General features: G+C 39.4%; 1 long non-coding RNA gene across 1 annotated transcript in view; it reads left to right on the plus strand.

The window, feature by feature from the left end:
* Nucleotides 1-22,007, plus strand: part of LOC140483065 (uncharacterized) — a 239,504-nt gene extending 217,497 nt beyond the window's left edge. The window contains exons 6-7 of the long non-coding RNA XR_011961877.1: nt 15,217-15,274; nt 20,791-22,007. This is a non-coding gene — a long non-coding RNA (uncharacterized lncRNA). The remainder of the gene's footprint in view (nt 1-15,216; nt 15,275-20,790) is intronic.
* The last annotated feature ends 1,940 nt before the right edge of the window (nt 22,008-23,947 follow it).

Raw genomic sequence — 23,947 nt, forward strand, 5'->3', positions numbered from 1 at the left:
ATACTTCGAGAAAGGAAGGAGCTGTCCTCTTTTCCACAGTATAAAGAAACCTCAAGCCTGAAAAAAGCCAATTTGTTTACCTTCATCAGTTGCAGTGAGCTGTGATTCTTAATCAACAAGTCAGATACTTCATAAGTGTGAACTAGTTATTCAGTGCCTCATGAACACAAACAAAAATAACTAAAGAAAGAAGAATGAGGAGCAGCAATTCAAAAAGATCATGAAACCTGGCTTCTCAGCAGTGTCCCAAGAAGAAAGTTCAGGGATCCTGTTTGGGGCTCCTCTTTCCTAAGGGTGCCTGCTGGGATCACCCTGTTTCCCTGGCACGAAGTAGAGGTGTCTCATCTTCTTCTTGCCTTACCACTAATTCTAAGAGAGTGCTGAACCTGAGTCTCCATGATGATCGCCAGCCTCTTCATAGACACAGATGCATTCGGTTCAGAGCCTCTCATTGCAGACTGTCTCATTCGTCTTACTGACTGCCTGATGTTCCTGTGAGTATCGGTGCATTTTGGCAAAATCATTAAATGGTGAGACCATGTAAACAACTTCTGCCAGGGACTAACCTGTGATTTTGGCCATTCTCTGAATGCTGGAGACCTGGGGACTTTCTTTCTCGACAAGCACAGAGACATGTTGGTGTTTTTCCAGCTCCACATTTTTCAACTCTGGTCTCCACCATCTGCAGTCCTCACTTTCTCCAAGCACAGAGACTTGTTGGTGAAGCACTCACCAGATTGTGAGCTACAAAGAGCATCCACTGAGGTGGAAGTTTTGAACTGATGAGAGGTGCAGGTGAATACTAATGGCTTCTATTTCAGACATGGATCAGAGGGTCTTCAGCTACTTTGAGATGGAGGTTCGCTGGGTGCTGCTAAGTCAGTTCTGTAAAACACTGATACTGATCTCAACCTGTACTCTGCTTTTCTCTCTCTTCACAGATACTGCCAGGCACATTGAGTTTCTCCAGCATTCTCTGTGTTTTGTTTTTAATCAAAGGTAGTCTGATTTCTTTAGTTGGAGGTCTTGGGGAGATTTTGACTCTTGACCCCAGTGCTCATAGAAGTGTCAGAGTGAATACTGAGATGATGGATGAACATAGTAGCCCATTTTTATTCTGTTTGTTGGAGAGTAGAAGGTTCATGGCTGACCTTATAGAGGTTTATAAAATACAGGAGGTTAAGATAGGGTAAATGGTAGGTGTCTTTTCCCTAGTTGGGTGATTTCAAGACTAAGCACAATATTATTGAGGTGAGAGGAGAAAAATTTAAAAACAAACATGAGGCACAAATCTTTTACACAGACGGTGCCTCGCATGGAGAATGAACTTCCTGAGGATGTGCTGGATGTGGGCATAGTTACAACTTTTAAGAGACATTTGGTAAATACATGAATGGGAAAGATTTTGAGGGATATGGGCCAGGGGCAGGCAGATGGAGCTAGTTTAGTTTGGGATTATGTTAGGCATGGCCTGATTGGACTGAATGGTCTGTTCTAATGCTGTATGACTCTATGACTCTAGGTCAGCGAATCCTGTGAATGGAGACCATTGAACCACCTTCCCAGTCTTTCTTTCCATCCATACCATTCATGTAGTTTTGTCTCTGCGTGTATGTGTGTGGTGAGAGAGTTTCATCATGTGGAAGTTTTAACTTTTAGTAAAATGTCAATGGTTAATAATTGCTCATTTGTAGCAAGAATCTACTTTTTTGTAATAAATAACAGTCATTATTACATACAGAAACCTGATCTCGGCCTTCTGTCAACTTGGCTCTGAAAGACAAGGGAAATTTGGGAATTGTGAGGTCGATTCTGAAATCTTTTACTTCTTGATGATGCCAAAAATAATGAGGCATAGTTTCCAGTATGTTACGAAGAAGGCACAATAAATTCCAAGTGATCAATGAGCTCACATGTACACTGCATGCTGGAACTATGCGCAGCACTGACTCTGCTTGGTCAAAATATGGCCTACCCTGAAATGTTTTGAGATCAGAGTTGTAATTTGGTGATTAAATGGTCAGTAACTAGGGGTCACAATTTCATGATAGTCAGCGAGAGAGCTAAGAGTGAGATGAGGAGAAACCACTTTACTGAGAGAGTTATTAGGATTTGGAATGCACTGCCTGGGAGAGGGATGGGGACAGATTCCATGGGAGGTTTCAGAAGAGAGTTGGATATATATATATATGAAAGTAATTAATTTAGGGGGGCTATGGAGATAGGGCTGGAGAATGGGATGAGGTAGGTAACTCTTTCAAGAGCCAGTACTGACACGATGACTCAAATGGCCTCTTTCTCCGCTGTTAGTATAGTGAATAAATGAATTAATCACAATTATCTTGACATGGTAAAAATAAGCAAAGCACTTTGGTTTTTGATCATGACAGAGAGAACTATATCATGCGACTGCTATAGGTGCACATGATTTCAATCTCTACCACTGATGGAGATATTTCTGTAGGTCAGTCGGCTTTCAGATGTACTCAGTGCTGACACCAGCCTGAGGTTCTCAACTGTAATATAAAGCAGCACATGTTGGATCTATACAATTAATATCAATTGCTGTTTATGAGAAAGTGCTAAATTGTGATTATAGCCAGGAGGTCATGAAGAGAATGGAAAAGATTTGGATAAATCCCTGGGACTGAAAAGCTGAACATTCGCTAGTGTCTAAGTGTTTAAATCAATCCATGAATGTAAGCAGCACCTGCTCATATAATTATCAATTCATCAGTTAAAATATTTATACTTTTTGGTCAGACAGAAGATATTTCCTTGCATATCTTTTATTGTGTTAATGACAATTATCATTCAGAATAGTGTTCTTAAATTTATTTCCACCAATGGTGTCTGACAGACTGATTAATATATTCTATCGGGAAATTTTTAAGTTATATTGAAGATGCATTTGTGAATCACGAGTAAGATGTGAATAACAATTTTTGCTCACATTGTCTAGATGCTAAAAATATAGCATTTGAACTTCATGCAAAGACACTTGGCCTGGAAATAACTTATATACGTTATCCCTTAAAGATGAACATTTTGGCAAGATAACATTAAAGATTTAGCACTAATTGTGACTCTGTTATGAATGGTTTCTCTGCAGTTGACGAGAGTTCAAGACGTGCAAAATATTTTCACCTTTTGGGTGTTAATTGTTGTGGAAGGAATGACAAAAGAGCAACTGGAGAATTAAAGATTTTATTTTGCCCTTTCTTGTAAGTGCTGAGACGAGTAATCCAGAGTGCCAGACTGGCTATATACTGTGAAATACCTTTAACCGCAGGGTCACAAATGTTTAGTGAAGATCAAGATAACTACTGAAATACAGTCACTAACAGGACAATTACTGTTGTAAAATATTATCATTTTCCCTCAATCCTGGGGCACAAAAGCCAGGAAGAATGGAAATGGTCACACATTGTTGGGGCTCACCATTTAGCAATTAACTGGAAATTTCAAAGTTTTACAGAGAATCTGTAGCTTCAATAGAAACACAGGCCAGATCAAATAATATTTCTCACCTCCTGCTTTATTTCTTAAGAATACAGTGCACAGTTCTGGTCTCCATTCTACAAAACTGCCAAATAAATACTGACGGAAATGCAAATAAGATTTTTAAGGATAGCACCAGAGCTAAGAGATTACAATGATCAAGAAAGATTTGAAAGATTTGAGCATTTTATCCATAGATGAGAGAAGACTTGGAGGTGACCTAATTTGGTCTTTAAAATAGTGACTGAGCTGGTCAAGTTAGGTGAAGAGGGAATGCTGCCCCCAGGAAATAGCAAGCTGTGATCTGTGTTTAAGTTTTGGAATGAAGGATGGTAGATTGTGGAATTCTTCATGGGTCAGAACTGGGATCACTTTTTGGTTTGATTCAATTGAATGAGTTGACGATTTGAATATGGAATAAAATTTCAGACTTGGTTGAATGGCAAACAGCAAAAATAATACAAATTGACTGCAAAAGGACATCAATTGGCTTTCAGAACAAGCAGACAAGGGGCAAATTGGATTTAATGAAGATGGTTGTGAGATGTTGCATTTAGGCAGAAGGAGTGAGTGAAGAAAACTGCTGGTTCAGAAGAGAATGCAGGACAAAGGGATTCGTGGTTCATGTGAATAGATTTTCACAGGCAGCGGAATGATTTGAGAGAATAATTAGTCTGATAAATAGAAGCATTCGGACAAAAGCAGAGCAGTTATATTGTACCTTTGCAATTCTCTAGCTAGGCTAAGGCTATTATTCTAGAGAAAATGAGGACTGCAGATGCTGGAGATCAGGGTCGAGAGTGTGGTGCTTAAAAAGCACAGAAGGTCAAGCAGCATCTGAGGAGCAGGAAAATCGATGTTTTGGGGATAAGCCCTTCATCAAGAGTTCCTGATGAAGGGCTTCTGCCCGAAATATTGATTCTCCTGCTCTTCGGATGCTGCCTGACCTGATGAGCTTTTCCAGCACCATACTCTTGACTAAGATTATTATTCTACCTCCCATGTATCTTGGAATCAGTGGATAATTATGGAAATCCTTCTATTATCTCCATCCCACTTCCTTTAGAGACCTGGGATGCAATAATCAGGACCAAGTCACTTAACCACTTCAGAAAGGAGGGTCTTTGAGAAGGTGATGAGGAGATTTGACTGAATGGTTTCTGAGGTGATGGATTTTGGCTACCATGTTAGTTTGGAGAAGCTATGATTCCTCAGAGCCAAGAAGATTGTGATGGAGATCTGATAGAGATGCATCAGGTTATGACAAGCTTAAGTAATGTCTTTCTATTGCCTGATGCTACAAGGCAGCACAGATTGAAGGTTTTGGGCAAGAGGTATATGGAAGATGTGAGGAAGATTAGTTTTTTTGCAAAGAGTTGTAGTGATCTGGAACTTACTGGCTCTGAGCATGGTAGAAGTAGAATTGATCAATGATTCAAAGATAAATTGCATAGACATGAGGAAAGTTAACACACAAGATTAGGAGCATTTAGCAGAGGGATAGGATTGATTGGATTGCTTTACAGAGATTTAGCATGGTCTCAAAAGCTGCATTCCTTTTATGTGTATTGTATTAACTCCATGGTTTAAGTTATACTTTGCTCAAAGGAAGTTGAACATGTTTGTTAGAGGTCCATCACCTGAACTACAGGACATTACTGCAGGGGTTTGTCAGGTACCGAGCTAAACACATTTAGTTGCTTCATCAATGATCTTTTCTTCAACATAAGATGACAGATAGGGATGCTGACTGATGATTGCACAGAAAGACCTGGATAACATTCAGCATAGGGCTCATTGTGGCAAATATCATTATTAATGATGGACAACTGTAAAACAATAACCACCAACAAGATGAAATATAGCCATCTCTCCTTGATGTTCAATGACATTGCCATTGCCAGATCCTTCACAATCATACAAGACATGGAGTTGTGGAGTACTGGCTTAATACCTTTAGACTCAGAACAGCTACTGAACATGAGCCCCCAAAAGGAGCAATGTCATCGTGATGTCAGATCAAGTGAAACTGCGTCCTCCATCAGTAGGTCCATAATGATGTCCTACCTTGCCAGCTTCTATATAATTCAATATTCAATAATGCTCACTCATTAATGTTCACTCACATTAATGTCGAAATGACCTTACCATCTATGTTTTCACACAGTGAATAGTTAGGATCGGGAATGCACTGACTGAAATTGTGTTGGAGGCGGATCTGATTGTGGTTTTCAAAAAACAGTTGGATAATTATCTGAAGAGGATAACCAGACCTTATGGAGAATCCAATTACCTTATCCTGTAAACTATAACTTTTCTATGTTTCTATGATATACACATCTTGTCATAAATGCACCATTAGCTTTGAGAATACAACTAAAATCTAACAGCCAGACTTAGCTTTTTACTCATATTTGATTTTTTTTTACCATTTCTAGGTGTTTTGTTCTCAGCACTAAGTCTTAAGAAGGATATAATATGTTGGAAGGGGGTGCATTAAAGCTTCACTAGATTATTATCTGAACCCTAGGTTGCCTGAACTAGGCTTGTATTGCTTCAAGTATACAAGATGAGGCACTGATCTAATTGATACCTTTCTTTAAGATGATTAAAGGTAAAGTAGTTAAAGAGAAGCAATTCCAGAACATGGAGGAATAAGTTTAAAGTTAGAACTATTCAGTTCAGCAATATTATCAGGAAGCACTTCTTCCACGAAAAAAAACTGTTGAGTTAAGGTCAATTTATCTGTTCAGAATATAGATTGATGTATTTTTGTTACGGATGGGTATTAAAGGATATACAACCAAGGCAACAGAGGGATTTAAGATACTGATCAGCCAGGATCTAACATAATGGCAGTACTGACATGAGGGTTTGAATGGCCGACACCTGCTTCTATGATCCTCTCTTTGTTCCCAATTCTCAAAATAAATAGCTTATTGTTTTTGGTAATGAAAAACAGACAAAGGAATTTCATAGTGGTGCATTTAACTGTTCATACTAATGCTGCACAGCAGGTTTTCACCCCATAAATGTTTAAAATAGAAGATAGAATTGTGAAGCAATATCTACTTAATTGGCTGCTTATAAAATTTGCTATTATAAATATTGCAGACTGGCCTTCCAAATAAACATTATTGTGTCCCACTTCAGTTATTAAGATTTTGATTCACATTTTAAGGCAGTCTCATTCCTGTGAGATTCATATCTCTGCCAAACCTTGATGCCACAGCACATAAATTCAACTGATGACATCAGACATAATTATAACACTTTCTTTTAAACTAATGAAGATCTTATGCAATGGCCACCTTGGGGCTGATGTGCTGTGGCAGAAAGAAGGCCATCTCAACAGTCAGATGATGGACTAAAGCATTCTTCACATTAAGTAAGGGGACTATATACAACACTCAGATGAAGAAAAAAGATTCAGAAACATGTTCACAAACTCTGATTGTTAACTATTATGAAATTGTTCGCAAAGAATAAAGCTTCAATACAATTACAGCTGTTTCAATAGAAGAAAGTGAGGACTACAGATGCTGGAGCTCAGAGTCGAGAGTGTAGTGCTAGAAAAACACAGCAGGTCAGACCCTGATGAAGGGCTTATGCCTGAAACATCGATTCTCCTGCTCCTTGGATGGTGCCTGACCTGCTGTGCTTTTCCAACACTACACTCTCAACAGTTGTTCCAATATTCTATCTTATATTTACCACAGAAAAATCGATTGTTAATTGACTTCAATTGTTAGTTGATTCTAGTCAAGTCAAACAGCATGGCTACCACATTCCAAATAAAGGTTACAAAACATAATCGGACAACTTGAAATCTATGAAGGACAAGAAATGGCAGTGAGAAAAGTAGAGCTTTAGGGTGCTGAGGTTTGAAAATCATGACAACAGGATAGGTGTCTCATTAGCACGGGTAGAGACAGTAAAGAGCAGAAGGACCAATGTTGTGGAGATGATTTAGTGACAAATAGAATATGGAGTTTAAAGAGAACAGAACTCCAAGATTTTGGAGTCTGATTCAGCCTGAAAGAGGTGTCTGTGGAGTCACTTAATTTCTAATGGCAAATTACATGTGAACAACTTAACATATTTTGGGATCTGGGTTGGAAATGAGGGAAACTGCAATGCTGTATACTGGAAAGTCAAACAAAAAATGCTGTGAATTTAAGATTTGACCATGAGGAATTCACAATCATATCAGTATAATCACACCTGAATTATGAAATGACTTTTTAAGTTTGGAATTAACGCTTTGAAAGAATTCCAATAACTTTCTGAATGACTTTTAATATTTTAATACTAGTGAGGGGGCTATCTGTTTCCTTGGCTCATTACTAATATTTGAGGTTTCATTGACAATAAGACACAATGAAGCTGGCCAACACCTGGTGAATGAGCACAAAATCAACAATACAACTCAGTGCTTTCAAAATTTAACCCTACCCAAAAGCAACTGCTTCTCAGGTACTTTACCACAGAATTGTTCCATCTTACTGCAATTATTCCACTTCAGGGTGGAGGATTTGAAGTCCAAAATGTTTCTTGCTAACAATTGCATCTGCTTAGCTCCTTTACCAGGGCACTTCTCAGGAGTGTTGCCAGGCAAAATTTAGTGCTGATCCACATAAGCAGATACGAAGTCAGGTGACCTTAGAGCTTATTGATTATTGTTAATAGGGAATCTAGATCTTTCATTAATGGCATCTGGATCTTTCAGGATTCAGTCTGAATCTCTGAAGAGTGGAGTCTGAATCTTTGAAGAGTGGAGTGTAGACCTTTGAAGGATTGAGTGGGGATTTTTGAGGAGAGAAGTATAGATCAAAGGAGCACCTTATTCCACAGATGATTTGAATGATCTGGAGATTGAATTTTCAGATAAGAACTCCAATGATGTTGCAGTGGCATGTGTATGGGCCTGATATTTGTCAAGGGGTGTGGCACTGGTGGGTGTAGCAAGTGGTGGTTGGCAGAGAGAGCAGATCAATCAGAGTAGTGAATTGGCAGTGTCACCTGTTGTGCTTGGAGGAAGCACTGCAACTCCACATGGTCCACAAGCAATATTGAAACTGAGCGGTTTTATCTGCCATGTTAGATTTTATTCTCGCTCGCTGCTGGGTTCAAAGATGAAGGTCTACATTTAAAACCAGATTGATGACAGTCTGCCCATTTAGAAGTCCACACCATCCCTGTATGCAATATTTAAAAAAAGACCTACCTGCCTTTGGAAGGGGAACTACCTCATGTGACAAGCATGGAAGCTTTAGCTGTGTAAGGTAAGGAGGTCCTCCAGCCCATCAGAGGCAATTCCCAATCCCCTTTAAACTTCTCTAGCCCTTTTTTGACCCCAGCCCTCCTCACTCCTGCCTCTCCCCATTCATTGGGCTACTTTGGCAGAGCCCAATGCTTCCTGACCCTAAACTTAGCTGGGCTCCTCAGCTTTGAGAACTATCTGCAGTACTGTGAAGAGAGAGTTAGAAGACTCACCTTAAAATAAGTAAAGTTGCTGCCAGTATTAAACTGCTTCAAGATGGTCATAAGGTTCATGGTGGGCTCCCTGTCAACTGCTTAGGTAGGGTGCAGGGACCATGGTTCCTGTAAACTCTAGGCCCATGGATTCAACCCTTCTGGCCTTGTTTAGGTTGCTAAGATGCCAAGGCCCGGAAAACCCAACCTAATGTGGTCAAGAACGGAATGCACGTTAAAATGAAAACCCTATGACACTTAAAAGACCAGCCCACTTCCTGCAGTCCAGCTTGTTATCTGTCCTTGGAGCTGCCTTATTTAAATCTAAAGCTGACAAGTCGAGTCAAGTGGATTTGGTTCATGTTTCAATTATGCACTTTAACGTCTAACATTAGCTCAGTGCAGCCAACTTTGTAAGTTACCACTCCGCATATTTATTTAAGAAAAAAGAATTGTTGCACATTTATTACTAAACCAATCACTAGCTAACATGCAATTAAAATAAAGAGTGCTCTCTAAGAGGCTATAAGATCATTGTTGCACACAAGGCTATCTTGTACTCCACAATCTCCGCAGTTAATTTCTCCTTGCCCACTCCCTCCTGCAATAGAAGCACATTAAACTCTTAAATATACTCAACATCTCAAATCAACTCATAGATATTTAAAATATGTTAAATTATAAATCTAAATTAAACCTAAATCCACATGATTATAAGCAAAATAGTCTTCTTTGGCACAACTCATATTTGATAGTTGAATCATTGGTCATAACAGATCTCCTTAATTTTCATTGTTACTGTTTTACAAGCAAAAGAAAATTTTTTTGCAACATGGTCTACTTATTTTGGATTATAAGAAGAATGATTGGAAACTTGTATTGCTAATGTAAACTGATTAGAGATGATAAGACTTGATTTGTACTGATTTGCCCTTTTCACTCAATGATTTAACAGGCAATGGGATGGAAAGAACGGCATTTAATTTGATTTTAACTGACCATGAATTGAAGTTAATCATTGAGAGGATTTTAGGCATTTTTTGATTGTGGCATCACAGGATGTTCCCATCTCTAGGATGGTCTCTGTATTTAATATTTCAAACATACCACTGTGGGAATGTAACAGGCAATTTATTGAGATGAAGAATTTCTTTTCTGTTCTCGAATTTTGAATCTTGTGGAAATCCACATGCAGTACTGAAAAATCCTCAGTCTAATCATTACACTGAAATTTCAAAGAACTAAAGATCAAGTAACACTTTACATTAATGCATTTTGCTTTTTAATTGATTTATTTTTCATATATCTTCATGTTTCAGTTGTACACTATTTAAAAGCTCACAGCTTCAGTATTTTGAAGTGTTTTTGTTTTATATTTGTCAGAATGCTGCATGCTTTCTGTTCAGAGCTAGAGTATGTAAATATGTAGCTTGGATCTTAAACTCTGAAATTAAAAGATATGTCATCTCTCTTTGCAATTCATGAACCATTTGAACTCCACGGCAGTATTTCTGCATCAGGTTGACGACGGTAATCAGGTTTATATTTATATTATTGTTGTTAATGCAAACAAAATTGTGAAATAAAACATGGCTTGTCATTTAAATTTATCTCTCTACTTTCAGTGTCTTGCGCCACTGGCAGCGATAGTTAAATGCATGCACCATTTTTGCAGAAAGTACAGATGCAACAAGTGAAGGGGAGTGGTTAATTCAGATTCCATGGCTGGACTGACCATGCATTTATTGACTCTCTCTGTTAAACCATGAGATTCCAGAAACTGAAAAGAACATTCATTCCCAGGCCTATCAACAAGGAGGGAGATAGCATCTTTGCAATTTTTTATTGATAACAGTATATATACAAGAACCTGGAAAGGCACGTGACAGCACCCCTTTCCTTTGGTTTTTATTATCCTGATTATACATTTCGCTCATTTTTTTTTCAAAAAAATTGTCTTTCATGTCTTGAGCACAGTTTGAGTTGTATTCAGTACCAGTATGCTCCAGTACAGCAGACAGATTTATGTGCCTCCCATTCTTGACTTACAACAGTCTTGTAGATTAACCCTTGGGACCTAAGGAGATCAGCCAGCAAAACCATTTGTTAATATGCAAAATATGCTTTATGAATTCATCCTAGCTATGGCTTTCTATCCCCTTTCCAAATCTCTCTATTTGTAGTCAGTGTTCGAAGTAGACTTTTCCTGAGAAAAAATAGATCCTGCAAATTAGCCAGTGCTAAGTAATCAGCCCATCCTTCACACTGTGTGAAGCTTAACATTAATTGCACCTGTTTACTTTATGCTACAAAGGAAAACTATTACATTCTATTTATCACCGTGTGGTCCCTTTCTTCATTGAGTTCTTCAATTTATTTATTAATTCTTTACGGCACAACAAATCTGCAAAGGATTAAAGGTTTTTTTTCCTTTGGAGGACTGTATTAAATAAACAAAGAAAAAAATTGCAAGGCTGTATTCTGTGGTACTCAAGCTCATGAAATAATTCTATGAAGTGAAAGTGCAGAGTAGCAGCACACTGACCTGAAGAATCTCAGTGCTGCACTCACACTGGCAAAGTGTCACGTTTTCAAGCACTCCATCACAAAAACAGCCTTCCTTTCTCTAAGTCGAAACCACTGACGACGTGAAGCACGCGGATCAGAGGGTCATTAAAAACCATCAAAGGAGGCAGCTTCATGATGGTAATAAGGTGGTTGCAGGGAAATAAAGTGGGCATTGATCGCAGTATTGAGTGTGACATTTTAACCGAACTAGGAGCCAGGACAGCTCCAGCCTCGCTCTATTCATCTGCCTGCCTATTTTAGTAAATTACCTTTTTCTCAACCACTGGTCTCAGAGGTCAGACCATATTAGCTATCTTGTTAATACTGAGAGGATCAATACTTAATCAACAAGTAATGGGATTTTGCAGTCATCCCATATGATCTTTCAATAAAGCCCCAAATCTATCTGCACTGTTTCTGCAGCTGACTAAAAAATGTACAATGCTATAGAGCAGGGATTTGATGCTCTGATGCTCTTAGACTCATCTGCATCTGATTAAGACACTGTGCTGCTGCTGTCCTTCACCCCTTTGTTCCTTTATCCTCATGTAATGGAGCATTGCATAGAAATTCAACATCTTTGCTTTACACTACAACTAAATGAATTAATATTAACTCAGTGAAATCTGATTCAGAATGTTCAAGGCCCATTAGTAAAGTAAAATGCAACTGCAACAATGCTGGATCGAAAAATCACACATCTAAAAAAAGTAGTAATATATCTTTTTGAAGGATATTTTTTAAGATCATGTGAATCATAATTTATTTGTGTTTTTGTTCAATGGGGCTGTCAAAGAATGATTGAATTGTAGGCTTGACTTTGGCTCCCCCTGGGGCTAAAGGGTGGAGAGCATGGGCTGTTCAAATGGAGCAAAGAGCATCCCACCATGCACCAACCTGTTTGAATACAACTTTGAATTGCAGGCAACAGGGACACCAACCTACCTATCCTGGGGTAGGGGAGGATTGGGCAGATTGGTCTCCGCTGCTGTCTTTTAGACCCAAAGCACCTTTTTAACCTGAGAACTGAGGAGAGAGCGCATGATTATGAACCAAGAGGAGCAGGACTGTTGCTTGGGTTGGCATTAGGAAACTATGAGGTTGTCCTGTCCTGCCTATTTTCCAACTAATACTATCTCCATAAGCACTGACCTGGGGAACCATACAGGTGTTTATCCATGGCCTAATGCTATTACACAGAGCTAATTCACTGAATGCAATATGGTTGTTGAAAAGACACTGACCTTCTGTTCAAGAGATTGTGAAATACTCATACCAGGACAGGCTCTGCCCCTAGAAGGTCCAATTTTGAATTGCATAAGTGTTCAGCAGCCTGGGCTGGCATGCATATACTGGTAGACTGATGGTTCTCAGGGAATGAATGCTGTCATCCCAAGAAACGATGACAGAGTGGTGTACCATGTTGACACTGCCACTTTCACAGGATCAGCAACTCAAGATCCCTGAAGATACATTAGAATAGATTGTTGGACCTGCAGATCCTGTCGAAGAAGACAACAAGCTGAGCTTCCTCTGCAGCATTCAAACAGTGTGAAGTTGCTGCTTATTCATGCTGTAATGGAAGCTTTTCTGTTTCACTGGATATCAAGACTGTTAGTCCGAGAGTTGTCATAAAATTGTTCTAAATAATTTTATCAAAGTTCACAGTCTTCAATTTACCTGTCAGATAGACTCAGCATAACGGAAAGCACGGGCCTTGTTTCTACACTTTACAAGAACTGCCATTTATTATAAATAAGTAGATTTAACCAGAGTTAAATAATTATGAGCTGTCAACATTTAACTCTACCATTTGAAAAACTAACCCTTTCCTAAAACCTTCCTACACTCACATAAAGACAAAAAACTGGTGTTATGGATGGAGGGAACAAAATCCTGGAGAAACAGTTTTAGTGGAACCAGTTCTCAGGATTCAACAAAGGGTTTCTTTTCATTTCCCCAAGTTCTTTAGCTTCCTAAGCTTTTCCATCAGGTGCTTTCACTTCTATCTTCCTTACAGGAAGCAGTGAGCAACTCACAAATAATGAAATTAATTAGGGATTAAAAGCACTAGCATGTCGTAACTGGTGGGGGAAAATGACCGGCTTTCTTTAACTTTGGATATTTTACTGGAGAAGGTGAGAGACCCAACAATTCCAGAGGTCCAAAGGCTTCTCACACCTACAAACTGCTCAGCTACCCAGGAACTAAACAGAGATTTGTCATCAGGTTGATGATCTTTGACATCAGTTGGTCACAATTCCACAAACCAATCAGCAATATCTTACTAGCTGAATACATAGCTCAGTGTAGGGTGCTCCTCTTGCACCCTTCCCCATTACTTATGAAGATACAGTGCAAACACAACTTAAAATGAGTTCCAGTAATTTGCTTTGACAAGTACAGCAATTCCTTCCCTAATGTTTGGTGTGAATCAGACCTTTTCTCAATTCAGTCTACAATCAAATTAAAAGTAAAATAAAAAGATACAGCCTTTGCAGAGTGGAGACTTCAGCCATTAGATGCTACATTATGGGTGGATCTGCCAATGATTGAATTGACTTAGCCACCAATTCCATGCTGGGAAGGATGGGTTTCATACTCTGCACAACTCTCTGTGTCAAGTTTGTGCTAAACTCTGACATCCTTCTTGACATTGAGCAGTGAATTAATCAGCCTTTTTCTGTCCCGTCAAAGTGCTTGTTTAATTCCTCTGCAGGGCAATTCATGTACATCTTTACCCTCAGAGAACTTAAGGGAGAGGGAGACGGTGATGGGGGTTTGGGGGAGTGTGATGATGATGGGCAGAAAGGGATTGTGATGGGGAGAGGGTAGCAATGGTGGGGAAGAGGGTGATAGTGATGGGGAGAGGGGCATGGTGATGGGGTGAGGGGGGTGGTGATGGAGAAGTAGGTAACAGTGATGGGACAGAGGGAGCTGGTGATGGGAAAGAGGGAGATGGCAGAGAAGGGGCCAGTGATAGGGAGGGTGTGACAATGATGGGGGAGAGGGGTTTATTGGTGGGGAGAAGCAGTTGGTGATGAGGAGAGACAATTGGTGATGGGGACAGAGGATGACAATGAGGCATGAAGGGAAGAGTGGGATGATGCTGAGTGCAAGAAGAAGACAGTTATCATGCCCATGTGGAATCGGTGATGTCAGCAAACAGGACTCAGCTCCTAATTCATTTTTAAAATTTACTTTTAAAAAATCTTAACATTAGTTTTTGTGAGCCTAGCTCCATTAACAAATCGTTGATGTAAGTGGTCAAAATTCAAACATTTCAGAATATTTCTAACTGCCACAAGAAAACCAATACAAGGGCTAAATACTGCAGGTGCTGGAAATCTGAATTAAAACTGAGATCATCGGGAATATTCCACAGATCTGACAGAAACCTCTTCTCATAGTTCGAATTCAAGGTCATCAGCTTGAAACGTTCACCCTGTTTAAGTCAAATCAAATCAAATCAGATGTTGTCAGACCTGCTGATTATTTCCCATATTTTCAGTGTTTATTTTACGAGTTTGGATCTGACTTAGATGCTCTCTAAGATATAATGCTAATTCCCCCGTAAATAGTGTGGCTTTTCACATTCACAGAATATCTAATTATATGACAATATAACACTGAGTCCATTCCAAACTGATCTCGATGTTTTGTTCCTTACAGGTTCTCTGATCTGTTCGGTTCAAGTGGAAGAACTAAAAGATTTCTACCGTGAGCTGAGGTGTGATATGGAAAATCTTCCTTTACATTTGATCAGTGAAGAATTGGATTTAGGATTTTGAGATCAAGTAAACATATTTTTAAAAAACCGTGTTATTCTTTTTGGCTGCATCACTCCATGTTTTTCTTGATCCTGAATTTTTGTGGGCTTAAGATAAGTGAATTTCCGCTCACTAGTCCAGGCATACTTCCCAGACCGATATGGTGACAGATTTTCACTAGCTCCTTTGGAATGTTTTGTTTCTTTTGCACTCCCAGATTGTGGAAAGGGTGTTCTCCCAGTTGTTTTCCCCAAGAATGTTTTTTATCATGGTTCCATACACAAAACCGTTTGCCCTCGAGTGTGAGTCCACTGAAGATAGCCTTCTTATTCTTAAATAAATGGAGACAATTTTGGTTTAATGGGGAGCAATTTCCACTTTTATCACATATAACCCAGCACAGCAAGTCCGTCATAAATTGAAAGAGGTGCTTGGGGTCTTGAGTGGGTTGCAAGTAGAAAATAGAATGGTGTTGCATCTTTGTGTTGCACACTACATTGAAAAGGGTTGAAGTGTTGAGGGGACCAAGATGGGATGTGGCTGAAGGAGGGGCTCCTTTAGAAAGCTGATAAAGGGAAGCAGTAGAGGAGGGAGGGAGGACGTGTTTGGTGTTGAGAGCTCATGTTAGGATGGCCAAGATGGTGCAGAGAGTATGTAGACTAGTGGAAGATGTGGACAAGAGGTAACCAGTTTTGATTTTGGGAGATGTGGAAGGGCTAATGTGTAATAGCTGTAATGACATGATATCTATCAATCACTGCAGACGGAAATCCCCAGTTACAGGAGAAGGGAGGCATATTGAAGCACAGGTGTGAACTGTAACATCTTTGAAACAGATGTGTTGGAAATAGGGAAACAGAGAATGGAAACAGAGTGGGAGCAATTGTAATGAAGGCAACTGCGGGTTTGAAGTAGCCCATCTGTTGTAGAACCCTTCCGCACTTTCATTCCATTGCAAACCAAAATACAGGCAGTCCTCTCAGCCAGATTATCACCTGTAAAATGAAAAAGAGAATTTACTCCATGTATTCCTTTGCAGGAAGTCATTTGACTTTTGTTGTATGAATTTGAAATAGTCTGTGAGCAAAATCAGCTATGCAGATTTATACATGGCATCGTAGTCTAACTCAGTAAAATCTAAATTCCTATTTGCATCAGCACATGATGCTAGAAGGAGTACTACAACAACATTAGGAAGGGTGAATTGATTCCCATCTTTGCAATTTCCCTGGTTGGGCACAACAAAGATTTTTAAAAGAAATTCTTTTAGAATGAAGCTATATCACATTTTAATTAAAATGGTGTAAAATGTAAGAAAGGGAGAGTGGCTAGTACACAAAGGAAGATTAAGAACAGGAACTTTGAAAAGGTTCCTGGAGGCCTTGAGTTGTTATGGTTGAACCTGAAACCATGGTTGTTTAAATGATGTCGCAAATCCACAGCCATAGGGAAATTTATAGAGTCCTTGAGTTCTCTGTAAATAGATGTTTCTCTGATTATTTTTGTCACCAGTGCTAGCTTTTGAGTTGATGGTGAGGAAGTAAAGAAAAAGGAGTCTTCTAGTCCCCAATTTTACTGGTCCATTTTCTTTCTCTCTGCTATTCTGACAGACAGCTACATTTGTAGTTCATTTGTGCATTCTCAAGTCTGGCTCAACTGTCTTTCCAAACTGGATACTGGCAGGGAACTATTTCATGTCCAATATATGCAACTTCTCATACAAGTGTAAATTAGAACAGGGTCATTCTCAATGCCTGACTCAGTTAATTGATTTAACTTACTGTAGATAAAATGTTAATTTCAGTTCAGATAATTTCTTTTATTCCATAATGGCATCCTGACCTTGCAGCGACCTGTGGTCAGATGATTGTTGCAATCATCTTAAGTCTATGATTCTTCCTTTTTAAAACAATTCCAATCCATGGAGGTTTTAAAATCAAATGAAAGAGGTTGAAAATTGATAGTCCATAATTTACCATGATCAGGACAGGACCTTGCCTGAATCCACTTTAAAGTATTGAAAATCAATGGGGTGAAGTGAAAAAATGATTGAAATTCTTTGATTTGATGAATGAGAGGAAAGATGAAATTTCAGAATAGTTATTCTCCTCAAGCCAAAGAGAATGGTGATGGGTAATACAACAAAAGCTTTTATCTTAAGCTTTTTTTTTGGTTAAACAGTAGTTGCATTGCACTTTTAGAGTTATTTTATGGTAAGTTTTCTTGTCATATCTTATCAAATGCATTGTTTCAATTACTTACCATGCCGCCAAGTCATCCATATTGTTTAATTTTAGTCCCATTTTACCATGCACCATTCCCAGAACAACTCACCACTGCCAGGTCATCCTGGAATTGCACACAGATCCAGGGGTAGCAACATCTTTAAAAGTCTGTTGTGCAGTTGGACAAGCATGTCCGGCTACAGCTGTGCTGAACAGCTCCTGACATTTGTCTCAGACATGGCAAACAAGGGAAATTTGATACTTTGCATAGTGGGCAAGGCCCTGGATATCCTGCTGGATGCATAGGCACCAGCAGAGCAGGCTATGACATCGTATAAGTCCAGCGTGGTCTGAGGTTGCCACCAAGTGTATTGCAGACTCAGCCTTTCTCAATGAATGTCCCTCACTATAGGAAGAAAATGGTTTTTCACTAGTCCATTGAAAGCTAGGGGCCATGCTTAAGGACAGAGCGGACATATTCCGCAAAGCAATAGTTGAATCTGCATTTTTAAAAGTTATTTACAGGATGATCATTTATTCCCCACTCCAAATTGCTCAGAGGGTAGTTAACAGTCAACCATATTGCTGTGGGTCTGCAGTCACATGTAGGCCAGACCAGGGAAAGCTGGCAGATTGCTTCCCTAAGCAAGTTAACCGGATGGGTTTTTCTGACAATCAACAATGGATTCATGGCCATTATTAGACTCTTAATTCCAGATTTTTAAAAATTGAATACAAATTCCACAATGGGGCGGAAACCAAAGTAAGCAGTAAATAGGGTATATTATATTTAAAGAATTGAATGTTAATTGCTGTTTCACCTGGAAACAGTGTTTGGGCCACTGGAGTTGAGGGGAGAGAAGGTAAAAGGGCAGATGTTATATAGAAACAGTACAGCAAAGGAACAGGCCCTTTGGCCCACCACGTCTGTGCCAATCATGATGCAATTCTAAACTAATCCCATTTGTCTGTGTATGGTTCATATACCTCTATTCCTTGCCTGTTCATGTGTCTGTCTAAATGCCTCTTACACATTGTGGTTCTGTGGAAATGTAATACGGATGGGACAGGAGTGTAGTAGGTGATTGGTGTCCCAAAATGTGACACAATTTTCTTTCACTTTCTCAAATGCAAATAATCTCTTTTGTTCAGTCAGAATACATTTTCAGAGGTAAAATCTCTAAAAAGAAATTTGCTGCTAACTATGAACAATTGGGCAATAAGGAAGGCTCACCTAATCCTTCCACTGAACAACCTATCACATTTTCTTTTAACTGTTTGATCCGAAAGAAATCTTGCTTTTTGTAAGCAGTTCCACAGTGATTTATTTTCTATACCAGTTTTATCCAGCTTTCCTTTGAATGAATTGAAGAACTAATTTCTTGTGAACAGAAGTGCCTTGATGAAAATCCTACAAAGTAATGTTGTTATCTGAAATGAAAACCTTAATTTTGAAGAAAAAGAAGATTGCTGTTTTGAGCATTCAATGCAAAATTCCAAGCATCAATGCGAGTGTTTCAAAGATTGGTTCTGGTGCTAATCAATAGATTTGATAACTTAGGTTATTTCTCAGGGGGAGGAACTGCCTGTTTATTTTGTGCAGTCACATACTTTTCTTTCTGCCAATTGATTACTGGAAAATGAAATATTCCATGTGGAGAGGCTAGGGTTGGGGGTAACAGGGTGATGCTGGATGCCATGGGAGGTGTTGGGGTCTGTAACCATATTACCCAAATAAAGCAATTCATTTCAATTTTACCAGGTTTCCATTGCAACAAATGGTGAAGAGGGGTTCACAAGACAGCTTCCTCCTGCAGTGAACAAAATATAATGTAGGTTCCCTCATAGCTTAGCTGATTAAATGGATGGGGTGGTGAGCTGAGTGCACCATGAAGGGCCAGGGATTCACTTCTTGATGTGTGCATTTTTTAAAAAACTGATTTCCATCAAGGACTGCTCCAATTGGCCTTACTGCCCTTTCCAAACCAACAAGAACTGTCACTGATTACAAATGGCAAGGGTGCCTGGGTAAAGACTGGGTGAGAGCAAAATCTGTGTGGGCTTGTGGTGCAACCGCAGTGCGTCTGACTACAGATTGGAAGGTTGCGTGTTCAAATCATGTTAGGCTCACTGAAGCTCAATTTCCTGCATGTGAGATGGCATGGTGGCTCAGTGGTTAGCACTGCTGCCTCACAGCACCAAGGTCCCAGGTTCGATTCCAGCCTCAGACGACTGTGTGGAGTTTGCATATTCTCCCTGTGTCTGTGTGGGTTTCCTCTGGGTGCTTGGGTTTCCTCCCACAGTCCAAAGATGTGCAGGTCAGGTGAATTGGCCATGCTAAGTTGCCCGTAGCGCTGGGTGCGATAGTCAGAGAGAAATGGGTCTGGGTGGGTTACTCTTCGGAGGGTCGGTGTGGACTGGTTGGGCCGAAGGGCCTGTTTTCACACTGTAGGGAATCTAACCTAATCAAAAAATATCTGATTCAGCCATCACGCTATCTATAATTGAATAGCTTACAAACATGCTGTCTATGTTCATAGATATGTCATAGCTGTTTGGATAATATACTGGAGGGTGATTAGTGCTGTCGAGAACAATCTTTCTCAGAGTGTCAACAGAGTAGGAATTCTAACTGTGTAATGGAACTTGTCCTGGTTCTCCAAATCTGCCACTTGTCCTGACAATGAGGCATTTTCAAGAGTGGGGCACCAACACAGACAGCAGCATTGCGGGCTGTTACTCAGCAAAGCTTTGGTAATTTCAAGAAGGTTAGGGCTGGGCAACAAAATACTAGTGATACTACCTTCCCACCAAAGACAAACTCAAAAATTCCATTGAAGAGAATCAAAGGCTGTTTTGACGAAAGGTTTAGATAATTGTCACCATCAGTCTTCGTTACACTTTTTATAGTGAGTCTAGTGGACTCGATCACCACCTGATTACTTCCTGGAGGGGCCCACTTAAACCTGTGTGGGGCAAATGTTTTTAATAATCATTCACAGGATGAGGGCATTATTAACTGGGCCCGCACTGATTGTCCAGGTCAGAGTGCAGTTAAGAATCAACCACATTGCTGTGGGTCTGGAGTCACATGTAGCCAGACCAGGTAAGGATGGTACTTTCCTTTCCTTATTTTTTGAACAGCACACCTACATTCGGTCGTGGAATCTTTTATTCTTTTCTTCAACGTCATACTTTTTCAATTGTTAGTTTCCCTTTTTAAGATTTATTTTTGTTCTTTTCCATTTCAGACTGTAAGACTCTACACATCCCATTTGGATGATAGAATTATAGCCAGATCTTCATCAACCTGTATTATAGCCTGCCACTTGAAGATGAATGGAAGCAACTGAGAGAGCTTGCATCTTTGGATTTTCCTCTCTGTGCATGTGGTAATGCCATACTCCACTGCTCCACTCTGTCCGAAACTAAATGTGCAAAAGCATTATTCTTTTGTTAGACTTTTGCTCCCTCCATATAAAAGTTATTGATTTAAATGCTAGAATTGTTCATCACTTGAAAACGCCTGGTCTCAGAATGTTATCATCCAAGCCACTAGATGGTAGCTAACTCAGACAAAAAAACACTTAGCCTGTGTTTGTCTCAGTTAAATTACCAGTTAATCAGAAAGCAGCACTAGTAGTTCTTCCAGAGAAGTCTGCGACCAAAATCATTTTTTCTTTTCTAGATTAAAAATGAATCCCTTGCTACTTTAAAAGATGAAGGTGAACAATGGTAGGACGTGAAAGCAAATCTCTCAATCATAATTTTAAAACAACAGGAGTTAAGGATAAAAACACTTTAAAAAAAGGGATTGCTCAGCATTTGCTGACTTGATTGTATTTTGTAGTTTTACCTGCCACTCTTTGTAGTTCAGCAGTGCAGCACATGTGGCACTGTACAAATATACAAACAACTCCAAATTATGGCAATCCTGTGGTTGCAAATTCCTTACAAAATGTAATTTTTTGTCAATTGTGTAATATTTGTGAACAAAATAAATGTAATTAATTCACAAAAAATGAGATGCATAATAAAGCATTTTTACATTATGAAATGAAACACTCAGAAACTTGTCATAATCTGGTCAAAACAGCTGCAACACAAGTAGTAAATAATATGGGTTCTCTCCAACAGTTTGTGGGATTAATAGGTTGCTACTGAACAGGTATAAAACTTATCATTTTTGGTTTATTTATCTTCAGTAAAAGAAGGCCCATCAATCTAAAAATGCCTTCAAATAGTAGCAACTACACCGCAGGCAATACATTTAACATGACCTTGGTCACTGCAAGCTAGCCAAGCTCTTTAGAAGGGCATGTTCCTTGCACTGTCCTCTTTATCTTCACATTCCAATGATAGAAACACACATCTGGTTGCTAAGACCCAAGAGGGGAAACTGGGAATGGGCAGAAAGTATTTTTATCTGTAACCAGAGATGGTCATTTTATTAAGCAGGTCAGTCAGAAAAGTCAAGGACTCTGTCAGTTGTGTCTAACCGTATGACATGTCTGGACTAAGCAGGCACATTCATTCTGCCCCAGCTAGAAATTCTTCCCCACTATTAGACAGGCAGAGCTGTAAAGTGGCAAGTGATGTACTGACCTGTGTTAAGGACATGTTGATACTAGCCTGTTATGACAGCTTTTATCTCCAAAGAAAATAGCTTTGTTTTCTGTTGTATACTATTTCATCAGTGTTGATCTATCTATGATTATGTGCGTGTTATTTGAGTTTGCGACACATATGTGCAGGGCTGAGGAACCTGTTCATGCATTGCTTCTTTTCCATTAAACAGGATTTTCTGGTTCCTTGCCATTCTTGCATGCCTGAAATTCCAGTGTACACATAGATGTCAGCACCATGCCTGCTGTATATAGTATGGGAATGGATATCTGATTCTGAGCTCTGAGAAACACAGTGCACTGTGTCTTACGCTTTGCTGCATTATAGCATATTAAAAGTGGTACAGAAAGCTGTTCACACCTCAGTTTCGCAGTTTGTCTCAGAGACAGCCAGATTCAAATAAAATCATCACTTTGTGAATAATATTACTCCACTTGATTACCGTATGGGAAACATTTTGTGCTATTGAGTAAGTTGATGACCCCAGTCATTTCAAAGCTGCACAGCCGCAGTGAAACTATACACTACTCTTGCATGCCAATTTACCCACCAGAGTGGCAAGTGAAAATAAATGTTCAAAGGTTGTCGTTTATATAGCTACAGACTTGACCTCTAGCTGCCTTTAAATGCCTCACATACTTAAAGGTACATTACTAGGCCACACACTAATTCGTACTGAAGGCTAAAGTGCTCCATGAATGTCACAAGAGACCATACGCCCTGAAGGATCCTTTAGTGTGGTGTATGCGGACAGTTCGACATTATTCCATTTAAACTTTATATTGGTGGCAGTTGATAAGTCTGTTCCAGACTGAAGGAGAGGAATTAGCATATTGTTTTGATGTGGCTATGTTAAATGCTTCCATATGCCAGCGAGGCCTGGAACATGTACTGTATAGATTGTTTCACGGCTGGGTGCCTCCCTTCAAAATAATACTATAAAAATAATAGCTGACTTACTAGGGAAATTCCAGACCATCCTCTATTTTGCCACATTTAGTAACACTGTAATTAATTGGAATGGTCGAAGATGTAGAGTAATAGAAGACTGTTTTACCCTTGATCATTTTTATCGATGCACATTTTCAAACAGCATCTGGAGAGTTCCACTGAAAGCTTTTAATTGAAATGTATCTGAAGGATTAATAAAGAGCACATATGTTGCCAAGGCAAAAAACAGGTCTGTCCAGCTTGGATTTGAGCACTCTCTAATTTTCAGTTGAAGCCTGTGGTAAACACTGGGTGAAAGGTAACAATTCATATCTGTCAGGCTGGCTCTCTGTGGTTCAGTGTATAATCACTGATTATTCTGTGAGATCGAACTGTGCATAAAATGGCTGCTTTGTGATGCAGCTTTTAGCAACAGTGAGTTAGTATCTACAGGTCACTTATTGTATCTGGAGTGTTGTGAGGTGTTTTTGAGAGACAGGGTAAAATGTGATAAAAAGCATCCGCTTCATGGTTAATCGCACTCTGACCTCTGAGTTCAAGCTATACTTCAGATTCGGACACAATGTGGTCCATTACATCTCATTCTTTGGACAAGGTATTCACCCAGGTGTTTGTTTTTGCCTGTTTTGGTGGTTCATGTGGATGCTAAATATTATTTAAAGAAGAACACATTGAGGCAGTGGTGGCATCGTGGTATTGTCACTGGACTATGAATCTAGAGCTCCAGACAAATACTGTGAAGGCATTTGCCTCAATAATTTAAATTCAATAAAATCAGGAATTTGAGACGGCTAGTCTGCAATGACCATTTTGGGAATTTTCCCAGGCTGT

Source organism: Chiloscyllium punctatum, chromosome 11, assembly GCF_047496795.1.
Source record: "Chiloscyllium punctatum isolate Juve2018m chromosome 11, sChiPun1.3, whole genome shotgun sequence".
NCBI lineage: Eukaryota > Metazoa > Chordata > Chondrichthyes > Orectolobiformes > Hemiscylliidae > Chiloscyllium > Chiloscyllium punctatum.